Source organism: Simochromis diagramma, unplaced genomic scaffold (genome assembly GCF_900408965.1).
Source record: "Simochromis diagramma unplaced genomic scaffold, fSimDia1.1 OVJJ01000682.1, whole genome shotgun sequence".
NCBI lineage: Eukaryota > Metazoa > Chordata > Actinopteri > Cichliformes > Cichlidae > Simochromis > Simochromis diagramma.
In genome coordinates this window covers 2,299,954-2,317,038 of record NW_024387359.1, presented here as the reverse complement: position 1 = coordinate 2,317,038, position 17,085 = coordinate 2,299,954, and the positions used below count along the sequence as shown (strand labels likewise).

At 40.5% G+C, this 17,085-nt stretch overlaps 1 long non-coding RNA gene across 1 annotated transcript; it reads right to left on the bottom strand.

Moving 5' to 3' along the window:
- Nucleotides 1-6,981: 6,981 nt before the first annotated feature.
- Nucleotides 6,982-8,418, bottom strand: LOC120718732. Its single transcript, XR_005692549.1, has 3 exons — nucleotides 7,630-8,418; nucleotides 7,398-7,461; nucleotides 6,982-7,018 (listed from the first exon to the last, which is right to left on the bottom strand). It is a non-coding gene; the product is annotated as an uncharacterized LOC120718732 (long non-coding RNA).
- Nucleotides 8,419-17,085: the final 8,667 nt, after the last annotated feature.

The following is a 17,085-nucleotide window of genomic DNA, read 5'->3' as shown; positions in this document are numbered from 1 at the left end:
AGTAGGTGATCTGTTCTACCTCCTGAGCTACAGCCACCCTTAATAAAGACTAGGATCACCATTTATCTTCAAGTCTTAACTGTTCTAAACTGTGGATAGCAAAAGATGCAGATTGATCACTCAAGAAGAGTGATCATATCTTTTGGAGATGATAAGTAAAATTTTATTTATATTAAATGTCTGGCCTTTCAGAACATCCTTCATTTTTTATGACAGTGAGAATGGAGAATTCTCACTGAAAACTTTCTGACCAGGCAGTCTAATCACTAAAATGGTCTGTAGTAAATTTGTACAGAAAAAACCGTTATAGCCTAACCATTTGTAAACGATACACTTCATACTTAAGCATAACAGACTTGCAATGGCTTAAAATTGTCAGTTAATATTTATTTCAAAGCCGAGGTATCCTTTCTCAAATTACCAGCAGCACCATTATTATCAGATACGCAATAAAAGGCAAAACACATGATACTCACAATAAAAGGGATATAACTTTGACAGCTGTCTGATTTGAACTACTTTAAATATTTTTTTTAATTGTACCCAATTAAAAGAATCTTCAGCTCACAGAGAGTTGTATACAGACATATATGCTATACATTTTTCACAGTCCATATATGTCAGCTTTATCCAGTGTCAGATGGCATGCTTGAGATGGAGTGCTGCAGAGGTTTAACAGTTATAGCAGTTATAAAAGCAAAGGAATTTTCTGACAACTGGTATGTAGACGATCTTTATAGCTTCAAAAACAAACAAACAAACAAACAAAAAAAACCTGAACAAAACAAAACAAACAAACAAACAAACCCCCCACAGAGATTTTCTGGTATTCTATTGGGTCTACAGTAGAGCATCATATTCTATAAAATTGTGTGTAGGCTTAATTAAAAAGGGGGATGAAAAAAGGTTTTGTATTAGGAAAACAGCTGGTTAAACTTATATTTGGTCAACCAAATTATTTCTGTTGATCTACTGTTATTACAAAAAGACAGAAAGAAATTATCCAGTGAGCAGTGAGTGAGCTGGGAGAAAGTGCCTTGTTGAGGCCAGAGGTCAGAGGAGAATGTACTAATAGGAAAGTAACGGTAACTCAAATGACCATTTATTACAACCAAGGTATGCAGAAGAGCATATCTGAAGAAAACACTTTTCACTTTGAAGCAGATGGGCTACAGCAGATGAAGAACATATCAGTGCCACTCCTCGCAACTAACAAAAGGAGCCTGGCTCATATGGGCTCACCAAAATTGGAGAATTGAAAAAAAAAGTTGCCTGATTTGATGGATCTTGATTCCTGCTGCGACAGCCCCTTAGTACCAAATGAGCATAAACACCACAGCCAATCTGATCCTTACTTGCTTGCTGGACTTTATTTGCTAATGCTAGCTCTGTTTCCACACAGAGTACCGATCATAACAATTTGCATGTCCAAACAACCACAAAAAACTGCTGGCCCCTCAGTTTTACTATCTCCAGCCTTTGTAAATGGACCATGTACATGCCTATTGAAATGACAGACAGTACAGATTTCAATGGCTCTGAGTCAAGCAGAGTCAAACCCACTTACAGAGACAATAGCCAGCTGTAGCCACAAGATGACTTTAATGCCTATTTATTAAATAGCAAATGTTTCAAAACAAACCACATTTAAATAAAAGAAAGGCATTCATTTTTAATCCAGGATTGACCGTAAATAATTAGTTTATTGGCTTACATGTTAAACAGTAAAAAGCAGATGAATCTTTAAATAATTCAAAAAGGTAAAGCATGAGTGAGCTTGAAATTATTTATGAGTCTGGTTTAATGCACCACAGCAGGAGTACCTCTTACATAAGATGGAGTGCTGTTGCAAACATGAGCTAGGTGTCCTTCTCTCATTTTGTATTCTAGTAGAAGGCTAGGTCTTAGAAAAACAGTGTTTGTCGCACTTGTTGTCGCAGTGACAGAGGATGGGAGTATTATTAGTATTAATATATATTAATACATATATAAAGTGTTAATATAATAATATTCATATTATGACTGAGCTGTTGATTTTACAGATCTGTGCTGACTAACTGACTAAAAGAAAGTTGCCTGAAAATTCCACCCCACCCATATTCAGTCTGAATATCTGCTAAATCGTTTACATGAGTGTATACTGAAGATGCTTCTTAACCTTCAAAAGGCTGTTGATAGCTTATGAGAAAGAGGCATCTGAGGTGGAGCTGCTGAATATGAAGTCTGCCTTTAGAGATATTTAGTTCAGTCAGAAAAAAGGAAAAAAAGAAGAGCAATAAAGAACCATATTATCTCAACACTGCAATTTTATATGGAGTATCTGAGCATTATTTAATAGTTTCTTACTCTGTGCTGTGTTTACCAAGTAGTCTAAAAATACTGTGATCTGCAGGCTGTTATTCAGTGCACAGAGAGATAGTTTCAGGTTTAAATAACATAAAAGACCGAGGCAAATAGCCCAAAGGGAACCAGTCGACAGCTTCACAACACTGTGCAAGATTGTTAACAGCATAGACATGAATCTGTAAATACAGTTATTGTTTGCACCATAGATGAAGAGTAATAGTAACAATCATACAGTGAGTATCCAAGGAATGTTTGAACCCAGCCTGGTAAAAACACTTCATCTCCTCCATTTTAAAACACTTAAATTGGGTAACAAATCAAAGGAAAATCAGAGTCCCAGACCCTAGTAGTTCTTCATTCAGTTTTTAGATTTAGTGACTGTGAACGCCTTGGCACATAGTGATGTGCAAAAAAATGTTTTTCTCAGGGTTATGTTCATCCAGTGATTCAATAGCTAATAGGACCACCTTAAGTAACTTCAAGCAATAATTTTAGAACTTTATCCATCTCTCACATATTTGTGGAAGAATTTAGAATACTTTAGCATACAGAGGACTTTGTTGTTCATTCTGACTGCAAGATGTCCGGTGTGTAAAACAAGCTCAAATCACCACCCAAAGCGGTTGTGTGTAATATGTGCATTGTCTCTACATTGGTCTCATCTATCCAAAAGACATTATTCCCGAAGTCTTATGATTTGATCACATGCAACTTTGCACATGTAAAACCTTTTTCACAAGATTGTATGATTCACATCATTTTTGTGCTCATCAAATAATTCAAAGAAGTCCTGCTGAAGGAGGTATTGTCATCCTGGAGGAGATCACTCACATCACCATAGAAAGTTTTCATATATTAAAAGAGATGACTCAAGGCAAAAAAAAAAAAAAAAAGATGTTAAAATGCTCTGTCAAGCTCATTTGGATGCTGATAAAGTTGCTGGAATGCTAATAGAACCAGCAATTTCAAATAGTCCTGCTCACTTTGTAGTTATATAGAGCAAGACACTGACTTCTAACCAACACTACTCATCCACACACCTGTTTCATACGGTCTCCATTACATGTAGCTCCCTCCCACGTCACTCTTAGTTCATCCAAACCAGCTATTTTCCCCACTTTTCTTCTGATTACTTACTAGCAGCCTATGCCAGTAGTTGCAGGGTGATAGTAGACCCTGCGATTACTGGAACTGGTACATGCTGGACAGGTCAACAGTCTATAGTCACAGAGCTAAAAAAAGAGATGTCCAATTTAAAATGACCAGTTAACCTAACAGGCAAAGGTTTGGACACAGACACAGAGAGAACATGCAAGCTCCACACAAAAAGGCCTCTGCCTTCTTGCTGCTTCTGTAGCATGGATTTTTTTCTATGACCCTCTCTAAACAGTTGGCAGTCGAAGCATTAGTCATGAAATATTGTGGGCAGCATTTGTTTGCTATTTAAATAGACTCTCTCTTCAAAAATCAGACTTGAATCCAGGACTAAATGGATAAAATGTTGATTTTTTTTGTGTGAGGTCAGATATGAAATGGTTAAGTGGATAATGATTTGGAGCACTGCTGAAATTGTATGGCTGGTTGCAGCTGTCCTAACTTAAACCTTTTAGACTTTCCTACATTTAAAAGACCTCTTGGTTGTAATCCCCCCCCCCCCCCACACACACACACCATCCAATCACCTGATAGTGTGCTCATTTGTGTGATTATGAAGCTAAAGGCGTGGATGATTATACTGGGACAGTAATGGCTGCAGTGGGTTCTGGAGCACATTATCTACACACTAAATACTGTAAGAGGAGTCCTAATGGATTTCCCCAACCCAGATGGAAACTAATAGGGCTACATTCTTAGCTTTTACAACTAATAGCAGTTTGTTAAGGGAGTCTATGTGTTCCTGCATTTAACCTTTCAGCTGAAGAAAGTGCTGAAGTAAAGATATACAGTCACAGCCAGATTCAACACCCGAGGACTTCCCAGCTGTGAGTCATACAATGGTTTATTGATGTGTGAGGCATGCAGGAGTGGGAGGGAAAGCCGTCTTGCAGGAATCTCCAGAGTCCCTTCACAGTTCACCGGCCTCATTCTTTTTTTTTTTTAATAAAGAGGGATCCTCAGCATAGTGCAGCTCTACTTGGAAAGATGATGACATGCAACAAAACCCCCTTGCAACATTTGTCTCATTTATCTTTCTCCCATCTACTTTATGTTTTTGCACAAGCGCTCTCCAACCATATGTCCCAGTTCTTTTCTTTTTTTGCAAACCTCCCACAGCAATATTTGTGCAGCTCTTTGAAAGGTTGACATTGTTACTAAATGAGTCAACAGTCAACATTTCCATGTATACTGCTCTTTGTGACATAAAACAATTCAAAATACCTGTCATTTTAACCAGTCGTTTTCAAAATAATACATCCAATTTATTCTTTGTGTATTTTTTCTGTCAACTGTAAAACGGCTAAATAGAAGATTGGAAACTGGTTCTTGGAAACTGCAAAGACAAATGAGAGAAAAATGGTATGGGAGGATGTTGCCTCAACTGCGGAAGGCCACTGGAAATACAGACTCCTTGGGTTATTGTGAACTGACTACTAGACCATGTAGAAATTTCACTTCTGGTCTGAATAGCCCAGCTGCTACTTGTGCACATAGATCACGTATCTATTCCATTTCTAGCATGAATACACCCTTCAGCTTTTGAGGACACCCATGACTCATTGCCTTTGTGAGAACTTTCTAACTTTACCCAGTGACCCTGGCCACATGGACATCCATCTCATATTTATGAGATCGTATGTGATTATTCTTAGCAAAGCAATGCATGACTGGACCAAGTTTGGAATATAATGTAAAATAACCTAAACTGTTATTTCCCTGGAAAAGGAAAAGGTATAATAAAGATATTTTCTTCATGTTATTTTTATTGCACATCATGGCATTGAAAATTTGAATGCAGATGGTGATATTTTAGCCTAGTAACTTCGTTACAACTTCCTGTCTTATCCATAGACTGTTTTATTTTTGTGACGTAGATAGCTAATATTGGCTTAAACGTGCCAGCTTTCTATAGCTGGTGTGAATCCTGCCTGTGTTTATGTCTATCTGAAACTGATTGCTTCACATAAAGCCTATTAATATGGATTTTGATTATACTTCACTATATTTTGGATGCAAAAATTTTACTTTGTACTCTGTGCCACTAAGTTTAAGATACTTAATATTTTGTAGAGCTTAAATATATAAATACACAAATAATTATGCTGTATTATAGTAACATAACGAAAAAGGTTCAGAATAAAACCTAAATGTGGTATGTATGTTGTTTAAAGATCCATTGTGGATTAATTTTGTCACACTTTTTTTAAGTTAGCTTTTTATTTTTAATCTAATTTATTGCCTTTTAAAAGTCTATTGAGCATAAATAGTCAGCTTTAATGTGATGCTGCTTGTGCTGTGTGTCCACAACACAAGACTAGTCTACTTTGTAATCCTTTCTCATAAATGCAGGTATATGAAAGTGCACCACTGTTTAGTGTAATGAGATTTTTAAATGCAGAGAACATTTCAGTTTTTGTTTTTAGTTTTGTATCAACCACTTTTTCTGTGTTTTATAAAGTTATATTAACCTCCACATCCACTATTATTAAATCAAAAACAATAAAACGTTTATCCTTATTCTTTTCTTTTCTTTAAATTTAACAATCTAATTAGTTCCCAGAACTCGAAAAAATTGAGGAAACTCGTTGCCTCAAAAAAATTGAGTAAAGCTTAGCTAAAAATGACTAAATTAGGACAACTTATTTATTTTGAGTACTCTGTACAAGCTTATTTGTTCCCAGAACTCAAGAAAATTGGATCAAGTTTACGTAAGATGAAAAAGTTAGGGCAACTTACTCATTTTGAGTACACTGTACAGCCTTGTTAGTTCCCAGAACTCAAAAAAATTAAGGAAACTCGTTGCCTCAAAAAAACTAAGTAAAGCTTACTTAAGATGACTGTTAGGACGACTTATACAGTGCAAGTCTGCAGTATTAAGAATAACTTGATATTTCTGACTGTACAATACTAATTGTTTACTTACTGACAAACATTTCAAGTTCAACTAAATGAAAAAACAATTTGTGGTAACCTGAATATGATTAAAAATAATTAACAACACTTTTTGTAATGATGGTAAAATGAGCCCAACTTTTATTTTCAAACACAACAAAGTATAACAGCCAACATACTGGACACTGTTCTGCTGAACAACAAACAGTTATATTGCCATCACTGTTATAATCTTACAATGAAACAAAGTCTCAGATGTAATTATTCTGAAAATAAGTTTAGGCCTACCACAAGTTTGTTTTGTACTTACTTATATAATCAAAATAAAATATTTATTGTTCTGTCACAAATGCAGTCTCTGATTTAAACAACACATTTGTTTTGCATTCCAACACATGAGCTGGAATGTTGTAATATTTTAAGGATGGCTTGTTTCCAGTCCAGGCATTACTGCCTGAATGACTATCATGGATCGAGGTGATCCAAATGTAGGTGCAGAAGAAAGTCTTTAACTTCCCTTAAGTACAGTGGCAGTGGATGTGGGTTGGAGATGCAATGAGCTTGAACCTGCATCTTCACTGACCACACCATCTGTGACGGAGGACTCATCTCTCCTGGTGTCCTGCAAGCAAACAATCATATTTTTTGGAACATGAACTTAATTTCTTTCTTAAAACATTTTTTTCTGCATTTGGTATAAAACAGACTCCAATTTACACACCGGAGAGGTGACATTCAATGTCCCAATTGTCATTCTGGATAACCGTGACCACCACCCGACACACAATAATGTCATGAAAGCATCATTTTAAAAAGGGCTATGCAAACATGGCCAATAACTTTCATTCTAATGATGTGCAAAATGATTTGGGAACAAAACAAATTTTGCTGTTAGAAAACTTGTAGACTTCACTATATACAGTGTAGACCCTCTAAACTAAGTTTGGGGGATGTGATCTTTCAAGAAATACAGACCAAACTGTTGTTGTTTGTTTACTTACACAGCATGTCTTGTAGAATTAACTGGAGTCACCAGCAACAGCCTAGTGCAGTCATATCTCAAGTCTAATAACAGAAGACAGGAAAAGATCAGTAAAAAAACAACTTCCCCAAACCAAAGCACAAATAAAACAATAAGTAAAACAGGCTGATCTAAAGTATGATTAAAGTTCAGCCTGATTAATATAAATGTCACTGACAGTTGCTAATATATTGGAAAACCAAAATACTTACCACTGAGTTGATGTCTTTCTGTCCAACAGCAGGAGTGCTGGTCCCGAGCCTCAAAGACAGTAAGAAGCAAGCAGATGGAGAAAAAACAGAACATTTTTCAGAAACTGATTTGATCCTTAATGGCTGTGCAATTATTGTAACATAGAGATTGCTTATGTTGTTAAATAAAGGCTAGATTTGACATTAATAGATGCCACAGATGTTCAAAAGCTGCTACAAAGCATGAAAAAAATGGACATCTCCAAAAACGTCGGAGCATTTTTGCAAATATGTGATGTCTTGATAAATCGAACAGATAGGCCTACTTGAACTTTACACAGCTACATTCTCGCCTGAAAATATCTTAAAAGTTTATTTTGTGACCCAGAATGTAGCCATGTAATCCTCAAATATCTACTTAATTTATCAAAATATCACATATTTGCAAAAGTGCTTCCAGGTTTTCGGAGAGCTCTGTTATCCACCAGCGCGATAGCTGACCGGGAGGTCAAGGCTCGATAGAGTCCGGGAGCACAGCTAACTCCTGGCGTATTCTTTTCAACCCCCCTGCACTCTTTTGCTACTCAGGTTAAATATGATATATATATATATATATATATATATATATATATATATATATGTAGAGAGAGAGAGAGAGAGACAATAATCTCTTGAGCTGACGCTTTTCCAGGTTTGCTCAACATATTCCATAACAAATGCTGGCACCATGAACATGCGGACTGGTGATGGGTCGGTCGCGAACGAAATGGCTCTTAGAGCCGACTCTTTGAGGTGAACGACGGGAGCCGGCTCCTTATCGCGAGCCGTGGGTTTTTTTTTCTTTTCTCTCACCCTCTCTCTCTCACACTTTTTTCCCGCTTCACTCCACACACGAGCCTTGTGCTTTACGCTGGGCTCAGTACGCTCAGTAGCACAAGAACAGAGAAGGAGGGAGAGACAGAGAGCCAGGGACAACAACGTCACATTAGAAAGGTATAGTAATCATCCACAACTATTTTCAGTTGCAGATGATAAAGGATTCAGAAAGTTTATTCATGCAGGTCTATATGACAGAGAATATGCATGTTCTTTTTGTTTTCATATTATAATTTATATTTAATTGTGTTGTGGTTTGCAGTGTTTTGTGTTGTTTCACTTTAAATCTGTAAAAGGAAAAAGCTGAAAATTTAAATAGTTAAAAGTTGAAATGTGAATAGTTGGTTTTTGTATTATATGATTTATTTATTACATTTTATGTGGAGTGAATAAATAAAAGTATATTTACGGTGGCCCCTAGAGACAAAGCACATACAAACTTCAAATCACATACAAACGCTGAAGCACGTACAAACTCCAAAACACGTACAAACTCCAAAACATGTAAAAACTCCAAACTCGTAACACGTACAAACTCCAAAACACGTAAAAACTCCAAAACATGTAAAAACACATAAAAACTCAAAACACGTACAAAAGACAACAGAAGTGCTCCAGGATGCTAGGGGCAGTGTTGAACTTTTGTTACCTAGTGGCTACACAAGCCAGCAAGTACCAACGACCGGATTTGGTGTGTGGTAGTAACAGGTAAATGAACTTTTTTTTTTATTATTATTATTTGACTATATATGAATGCTTGTGTATAAATACACAAACAATACACATATGCTTTTATGCTTTCAATTGTGTAATTTAAGTGATCTAGGTAGCTCTGTTTTGGAAGTTCAGTCCATGCTAGAAATGTGTTTTGGACTTTGTATGTGGTTTTTGGAGTTTGTACGTGTTTTGTCTCTAGGGGCCACCGCATATATTTATATATAAACATATATAAATAAAACCACTTTTTTTTTACATTAGTAATTCCTTTTGTGCATATTTTTTTATTATTGTTAATAATAAATTAATTACAGCAACAAAACAACCTGAAGAGCCGGTTCGGAGCCGAAAGAGAACGGCTCTTTTTAGTGAGCCGAACCGAAAGAGCCTGTTCTCTAAAAAGAGCCGGAAATCCCATCACTAATGCAGACTGATCCGAGAGGAAGGAGGACGGTAGTCACGTGGCATTTTCAAAACACATCTTTCATCCTTCCGCCCTGAGAAGCAAAACTTCCAGCTTACTTAGTTTTTCTAAGTTAAGACAACTCAAATAAATTGAGTTTATCAGCATTTTGCATAAAAGTACTGGTAACTTATTTAAATCGAGTTCTAATAACAAATTGATAAAAATTGAGTTCAGCCTATTTAATATTTTTAATTAAACACAATATTACATTTTACAGTGTGTTACATTTCCTTTATTTTTAGAGACGACCCTCAATCAATGTTCTGTCTCACCGTGTCCAGACTGTTTATCCATTTTCTTTTAGGGGATGTTTGAGATAGAAATTAAAACTATGGAATAATTCATAATGATGTGCTGTTGTCATTTTAAGCCACAAAGTTTACTCTTTAGACAAAAAATGGCACCTTTTTAGACAGCTGTTTTGGGGGACCTGTGTGTATGTGTGGGAAAATGTGTTAAACCACAATAAAAAGTTTTTTTGTTTAATCCAAAAAAAAAAAAAAAAATCAAAATCAGACTTGCAAACGCTCGACCTCAGCGTGAGACAGTCATTAGCGAGAAAATCAGTGCGTCTTCACACAAAGCCAGTGTGGGCAAAATGACATTCTCTCTGACTCACGGTTCAACCCCCAACCTGATCCATATGAAAAAGCCTCCAAGAAATGGAAAAGAAGAATCAGGAGCTCCAAGGAAAGCTGATGAAGCGCTGGAAAAAAAATAAAGAAATTCTTCATGAGAAGGAAGAACAGGACATGAAACAGAAAGACATGCAGTGCAAACTCCAAGACATGGAGACAAAATGCAGAGTGCTGCAAATAATGAAGAGTTGCTTCAAGACAAAGAGAAAGAAAGAAGAAAAACTTATTCTCCAGGACTTTGAGAGGAAAAATGAAATGAAGTACAAAACAACTAACCAGGAAGGTGAAAAGGAAAAAGCTGGAAAAACAATGTTCAGAGATGCAGAGTAGGAACAATGAAATCCTGAGAAAAAACACAGAGCTGAAAGAACTTTCTAACAACTTGAAGTGCAAAAACACTGAAATGCAGACGCAAAAGCAACAGCAAAAGAAAACACATGAAGACCTGCACTGTCAAGAAATCCAGAGGAGAAATCAGCAGTTAGAAGACATGCACAACAAAATACAACAGAGAAATACAGACATGCACAAGGCAAAGCTAATACAGGAGGCAGCTTGAAGAAAAACAAGAAAAATTAGAGGAAGTGCAGAAAAGATGCAAGAAACTTGACAAGCAAAATGCAGAAACAAATGTGTCAGATCAATATCTTCATTCAAGAATAATTCATCTTAAGTATAAAAACAAGAAAAAAGCTGCACTTTGAGTTTACTTTTATTTGAGGGTTTCTGCATTTCAGGTCCGCTCACCATCTACCATACAGCTCGCCTTGACAATATTTTCTGTTACTGCAGCATCGCAAAAGGACTTAAGCCATGGTTACACACTGCAGGCCGTAATTCAATTAAATATATGCATAAAAACTCACACCACGCACACAAACATGCATCTGCTTAAAACTAAATGTGTATCCATGTATGATATTCACACACCATAAACCCTTTAAAAAGGTGGTGGCTGACAGGTAAATGTAATTAATGGATTACAAAGTGCCATCCTTCTCCACTCCTGATGTTAAATATCATAGTTTCCTCCCCCTAGTTTTTTTGTCACCCCACCACTGATCAATGTTTATAGTCTCTCTTATAACCCTCACCCTAGGTCCTCATATTGCCATGTCTCTCTTGGACAATAAATCAAAGTAGATTCCTGTGAAGAGCGGTCAATACTAATGCGGCTCTCATTTGGTGCTACATTATTCACCCTGCAGGTGTGCAGCCCACTTAACCATATTTTCCCAAATATTGTCTAAACCATAAAATGTGATCTTTTAAACAGGCCTTAGTATGAGTTTCATTCATTTCATATTTTAAACATGATTAAAACCTTTTGTGAAAGCAAGATGAAATACTGTACGTCAGGGTATCAGCCCTGAGTCCATTCTGACAGACAGATGAGGTGGAGTCTTTGTAGACTATGATGGTTGCAGATGGCATTGTGAGTGAGAGTAGGGAGTAAATGGCTGAGAGCCTAGAGAGGTGGAGGTATGCTCTTGGGAGAAGAGGAAAGAAAATCAGTTGAAGCAAGACAGAAGGAGAAGGAATGTGTGTGAATGAGAGGGAGACTGGTTTCATTTCATTTCACCAAGAAAGTTTTTCCTTCCCACTGTCACCAAGCTGGGGTCGTTTGATTGTTGAGATTTTCTCTCTGTTATTGTAGGGTCCTTACCTTACAATGTAGAGTACACTAAGGTAACCTTGTTGGGATTTGATGTTATAAATAAAACTGAATTGAACTGAATTGAATTCAGTCTACGGTCAGAGTAATTGTTCACTGAGTTGAATTTCTAAGGAAGCAGACTAATAAAACTGCAAAAATCAGGTTGAAAAAAAGATGATATAGATAAACAATTAACCAACCATTAATGGCTTTAAATATAATCCAGCGATTTGCATTTTCATACACTGTTAATGCACGTGTAGTTTGCCCCCTGGTTTAAAAATCCAAATATAAATAAAATAAAATAAAATAATACAATGTTTCAAAGGGAGGAGACCTCCACCTTGAAAATATGCAGTGAACATAAAACTTTTCTCAGGTGTGTTTAATACTGTAAGAAATGCAAATTTCCAATGCAGAGAGGTAAAGCAGAATAGGATTAGTGAGATAATATGATTAAAAACACTGATAGATTGTGCTGGAAGGATTTAAACCCCTCAACAGAACAAACATTACTTAGAGAAGAGAAAAGAATCAAAATGAAAGCTGGAAGAAATGCAGAACAAAGGCGAGTCATATAAGTGAGTGGTGTAAGTTTTGTTCTGGTAGAATATATAATGTATGGTAAAACTATTCTGTCCTTTTCTATTTTCCATTCTTTCCTTCTTTCTACCTCTCCTGCTGTCTCTTCTTCCAACCCCTGGCTGACAAGGAGGGGAAAACCAATTAACATCACTGTCACTAACCATCTATTATCCTCCTTCCTAATGGAAAATGACAAATTATGGAGTGTAATACGGGATGCTGTGAAGTGGTGTGTGTGTGTGTGTGTCTGTGTCTGTGTAGTCCATTCACCCTGAAAGTGGTTCTATAACTCAGAAACTTTCCTAGAAACTAAGTCCATGCAGTATGTGTGAATGTATTCTTCCGTAGACAGATAAATTCAACTGCATTCCTTTATTGTAAATACACACAGTAAAACAAGATTCAATGTGCAACTTCTCCATATAATAATCTACCTGTAAAGTGATAAAAGTAATGAGAAAATATGCATTGATTAGGAGACTGCAGAGCTGCTTTGGTTGGTACATTCTTTTTCTTTATCTGGCTTCATCATTGAAAAAGTTTGTTTGCCATACAAAGTCGTGGTCAAAAGTTTAAATACAGTCCTTATAGGCATGGATTTCATAGCAATTTGGGGGTTTTAATGATTTATTTTGCATAATAATGACAATAATGATAAATGCTGATTTCTTTCAGGCATACATCTTTAAATAAACATTTTTTTGCAAAAGTTACAGGCTCAAATATATTAATACAGAAAATTGGGAAAGTGAAAGTGATCTTAATATAGATCTAAGAAGGTCTCTAAACTTGAAATTGTCAGGTAGTGATCAGCTGATCACGGGGCCGGGTTTAAAAGAGAGACACCACCCACCTGTTCGCCGCTCAGACATCGTTCTCTTCATGTCAGGAGCTCAGAAACCTTGCCGACGTCAGTCTCCGCCTGCCTCAGCAACTGTGAGTGTTTTCCCTTTTGATTCCTTTTCTCATCCAGGCTCCGCTCGCTCTCCGTCTGTAACGCCAGTTCCGAAGCCACGTTTCGTGCACTGATCGTTACTAGAATAACTGCGTGCCTGTTCCAACCCATCGCTAGCCTTCGCCGCGTTTGGGTCTAGCCAGCACAGGCACGCCGAATTACTGTGTGTAATTCGCCCGATCGTGACAGGATGTCTGAGCCGCTTATAGACCCAGCGGAATTCGAATGGCTGAAAGCCGAAGTACTATATCTTCGCAGTGTGGTAGATCGGATGAGTACAAAAATGGAATCTCTCACCGAAACTGTCCTCCAACTTTCCACTTCCGTCACCTCGCTGCAACGTCAGCCAACGCCAGTGAGCGCAGAGCCCCGGATCGGACTACCAGATAAGTGAAACGGAGTTGATGGCTGGCCTGATGGTTTGCTCGCCACTTTAGACATGCTGTTTGAATGCCAGCCCACTAAATACGCCACCGCCCGTGCAAAAGTTGCAATGTTAACCTCTCTCTTGTCTGGCCAGGCTCAGGAATGGGCCGCGGCTCTCTACAACAATAAATCCGCGGGCTTGCAATGACTATGCCCTGTTTGTGGAGGAATTAAAAAAGACATTTGTTCCCCCGAGCAGTGAAGTGGAAGTGGAGTCACAGCTGCTTCATTTACGCCAGGGCAGTCGACCCGTCTGTCACTTTGCCTCCCAATTCCGTACCCTGGCCGCTAAGCTAAAGTGAGGAGATGCTTCTCTACGCTCCATTTTTCTGGAGGGACTGGCTGATTACATCCGAGATGAGATGACCGGCCGTGAGGCCCCCAAAACTCTGGATGAGGCTGTGGACCTCGCCCTGAAGATCGACCAATGAGTGATGTCGCGGCCTCGCCACACCCCTCGGGCCTTCAAACCCTTCCAGCCTCAGAGGGCCACGTCTTCGCAGCCTCCTCCCCCCTCTGAAGGAGCAGCTGCTAGCCCAAGCAGTATATCCAGCGACGAGCCCATGCAGCTGGGTAGACTATCTAAAGAGGAGAGAGAGAGACGCTGGCATGAGGGTCTCTGCGCCTACGTCCGGGAAACGACGACGCCAGGTAGACTGCGGGGGAGTCCCACCTGGCCCTTCACACTCCTCTGACCCCTCTCGTTTTTTGTTACCAGTAATATTTCACCTGAAACACCAACAGTTCTCATCTGAAGCCCTCCTGGACACTGGAGCCGCTGAGAACTTCATCGACCAAAAACTAGCCTCTCAACTTCGCATTCCGTTAGCTCCTGTTGATCGATTTCTCCCGGTGACCTCAGTAGATGGGCGACCCCTCCAACCCTACCCGATCCAGTTCCAGACCCAGCCGGTCGCATGTCTATTGGGGATCATCAGGAGGAGATCCGGTTTCTAGTAGTCTCGGCCACTTCCTCTCCTCTCATCCTTGGATACCCCTGGTTCCGTCAACATGACCCCCACATCTCCTGGTCTTCCTGCCAGATCCTGGATTGGAGTCCCCAGTGTCCACGCCGCTGCCTTCTCTCTCGGACCAAAAAGAACTCAAAGTCAGAAGAGGCCTTTCCCCCGGAGCCCATTGATCTGGATAAGATCCCTCTGGCTTACCACGACCTATCTGAGGTCTTCAGTAAGAGGCGAGCCTCCACTCTACCTCCTCATCGCTCCTACGACATGGCCATTGAGCTCCTCCCGGGAGCTGTCCCCCCTCGTGGTCGCCTGTTCTCTCTGTCTCCTGCAGAGAATAAGGCCATGGAGGAGTACGTTGCTGAGGCTCTCCAACAGGGCTTTATTCGCCCTTCTACCTCTCCTGCTGCTGCTGGATTCTTCTTTGTCAAGAAGAAAGATGGCGGGCTCCGCCCCTGTATAGATTATCGGGGCCTGAATAAAGTCACTATCAAGAACCGCCATCCTCTTCCTCTGCTATCCACCGCACTCAATTCCCTCTCCCAGGCCTGCATCTTCACCAAACTGGACCTACGCAGCACCTACAATTTGGTGCACATTAGGGAAGGGGACGAATTGAAGATGGCCTTCATCACCCCTAACGGGCACTGGGAGTACCTGGTGATGCCCTTCGGCCTCTGCAACAGCCCTGCTGTCTTCCAGCATCTGATCAACGATGTCTTACGGGATATGCTAGGCCGGTGGGTGTTTGCTTATCTAGAGGACATCTTGATCTACTCCCGCACCGAAGTGGACCATATTCGCCATGTGAGGGCCGTGCTGAACAGGCTGCTCGAGTACCAGCTGTTCTGCAAACTGGAGAAGTGTGCTTTCCATCAGCGGTCCACCACCTTCCTAGGCTTCACCATCTCCTCCGATGGCCTGACCATGGACCCGCAAAAGGTCCAAGCCGTGACCCAGTGGCCTCAGCCCTCCAGCCTTAAGCAGCTACAGAGCTTCCTGGGCTTTGCCAATTTCTATCGGTGCTTTATTCGTAATTTCAGCACCATTGTTGCCCTGCTGACATCCCTCACCAAACCAGCTAACCTGCCTAAACCCTTCTGCCTCTCCCCAGGCGCAAAACAGGCATTCCGAGACCTTATCCACCGGTTCACTACGGCCCCCGTCCTGCTCCACCCTGATCCTGCCAGAGATTTTGTGGTGGAGGTGGATGCCTCCGATGTTGGCGCTGGCGCCGTCCTTTCTCAACATGGCCCGGATGAAAAACGTCACCCATGCTGCTATTTCTCAAGGAAGTTTTCTCCCACTCAACAACAGTACGGTGTCGGAGACCGAGAACTCCTGGCCATCAAGTGGGCCTTAGAAGAGTGGTGGCATTGGCTCCTGGGAGCGAAAGACCCTTTTCTGATCTGGACTGATCATCAGAACCTGATCCATATTAGTACTGCCAAACAGCTCAACCCAAGGCAGGCCCGTTGGGCCTTATTCTTTGAGCCTTACAATTTCCACCTCGCCTACCGCCCTGGTTCCAAGAACGCTAAGGCAGATGCTCTCTCCAGACAGTTTGCCCAGGACAGCCTCACGTCAGACCCCGGACCTATCCTACTTTCTCATCGCTTTGCTGCCCCCCTTCGGTGGCCCCTGGAGGACTCTATCCGGGATGCCCTGACCGCCGAACCACCTCCGCCTGACACCCCTGCTGGGAGGCTCTATGTACCATCCCTCTCCCAGCCTCTCATCCGGCTATCACCCTCAGACCAATGGGCAGGTTGAACGGACCAATCAACAGCTGGGGCGCTTTTTGAGGTGCTTCGTCTCCGCCCAACCGTCGCTCTGGCCTCATTACCTGCTGTGGGCTGAGCTGTCTCATAACCTTCACGTCTCTTCTGCCACCGGTCTCTCGCCCTTTGAAATCTGTCATGGTTTCCATCCTCCTATCTTCAGCCATCAGGAGGTGGAGGTTGACGTGCCTGCTGCTGAACGGATGGTCCGCCGCTGTCATCAGGCCTGGATCAAGGCACGGGCTGCCATTTCCCGGGCCAACGCTCTGTACACCAAGCAGCATCGTCGCCACCACCGCACGGGTCATCCTTTTCAGCCGGGGGATCGCGTCTGGCTCTCCACAAGGCACCTGAGGCTCCGCACCGAGTCCAAGAAGCTCGCTCCCAGGTTCGTTGGTCCGTACGAGATCA